A 2,124-nucleotide genomic window follows, 5' to 3' on the forward strand; every position below is an offset into this window, starting at 1 on the left:
ATCCAAAACCATCTAATTCTAGGTTGGACAAACTAAGGACAAAATGGTCAAAACAGATTATTATGATTCATGAATGAGTGGCTTGCGTCCAAAGGGAAGAAAAGTTTCCGTAGTTTCTTGTGATAAAACGGTCAAAGAAAGCATCAAAAGAAGAACAAGATGCCAACCAAGTTGGCTAAGGAAAACGAAAATAAAAATAAAAATATCACACCTAAATACCTAATTGGATTGTATCCAATAATCCAACCTTAATCCTATCCCTATAGCACACTCCTCCTACTAATTAGCATCCAAAATTGCCAGCACTACCTTCATTTTTAGATATTTCAGTCAGATATATTAATTTAGTATTTAAAATTACATTAAGATTATTATTTTAGTTCTTATCCAGTTAAATATGATTATTTTGTAATGTTTTAAATTAAATAATTAATATCTTAATATCTAACATGACACGTTAACAAAGTAGTAATGAATGTCTAAAATATAACTGATTAAAAAACTAAAATAATTTATAAAATATAATTTTAAAAATTAGAATAATATTACACATTTAAATTTTTTATTAATCAAATTTAATTAAATCAGTCTAATAATAAAAATTAGTTATAATTAATATTATTTTAAATTTTATTATTTTATTTAATTATATTTAATTTATAAAAAAATTTAAATATATAATATATTATTCATAAATTAATATATTTTAATACGTCAGAAATAAAATAAAGCATGTGTACAATTTTGAGAACCAAATATAAGATTTGCTTGTCAATATAATAATCTTGAAACATATCCAAAAAAGAGATTCTGTCTACAATCTTACCCTTGATCAATCCACCAACCAGTATGCACCAAATTAGTCAATCCATTATGTTATATTATATTATGTATTTAATTTTGATGTATTTATAAGGATGTCAATGGGGCAGGGCAGGGCGGGGGCGGGGGATGCCTCCCTGCTCCCCATCTCCGCCCTCAAATTTGCTCCCCATCTCCGCCCCATTTCCCGCCGTGGGGGAATATTGCTCCCCATCCCCATTCCCCACGGACCCCAATTTCCCGCGGGGATCCCATTCCCCATCTGCATAATAGTTTTAACTAATTATTAATTTCCATATGAATAGATCTGCAAGTATCTATCTTATACAAAAACTGCAAGATTTTATACAAAAAGTCTAAATGACATCATGGTGACTTCTTTCGAAATAACGCAATGGGGAGATGCAACGACGAGCCAAAGGAAAAAGCAATGGTCGAGGTGGGAGACGCGGCAACAAAGAAGAGAATGGACACGACGACAGAGTTACAAAAAGAAACGCCGCAAATAGAAATTACGACGCGGTAAGGGTGATGGCACGGTAAGGTGTGACGATGCGATGAGAAGGGTGACGAGGGGGTGGCTGTAGAGAGGTTGGATGGAGTATGGACAGCCTTAGGGATCTCTGAATTGAAGAAGGGTTATGCAAATAAAGATTAGGAATTTTGAGTTTCTATATATATGTGTGTGTGAGAAATGATTAAAAAACATATATGAGAAATAAACTATTAAAGATAATTCAAGAAATTTATAAATTTCGGGGAATAGTGGGGACGGGGCGGGGATCCCCGCTCGGGTCCCCGCACTTGCTTCGGGGAAATTTTGTTCCCCATCCCCATCCTGCAGAAAAAATTCCCCACAATCGAATCTCCATTCGGAACAGTCCCCGCAGGGATCCCCGCGTCTCGGGGAATTTTGCCATCCCTAGAATCTAGAGATATACTTGCCCACAATTACTAATACGTGTTAGTCATTTATTCCAATTTTCTAACGTGAAAGGGACAATTTGACAGAAAAAAGAAAAAAAAAAAAGGAAAAAAAATGCAAAACAGTAGCAGGACATTTTCTTTTTAATCAGAATATATAGGACTTCTTTTCATCATTAAAAAAAATAAACTACTGTGTTGACTTGACTGGCATTTAAATGTTCTATCTTCTGTGTTACTCTTCTTTTCGTTAATTATACGTTTGTTGGCTGACTTCTCAGTGGGTATTTAGATTACAATTTTTGTTTGCATAAAATTAATTTTATAAAATTAATTTTATACAAATTTTTATTTACAATTTTCAATCCAAACACACAC

The sequence above is a fragment of the Arachis ipaensis genome, chromosome B03 (assembly GCF_000816755.2).
Source record: "Arachis ipaensis cultivar K30076 chromosome B03, Araip1.1, whole genome shotgun sequence".
Classification (NCBI taxonomy): domain Eukaryota; kingdom Viridiplantae; phylum Streptophyta; class Magnoliopsida; order Fabales; family Fabaceae; genus Arachis; species Arachis ipaensis.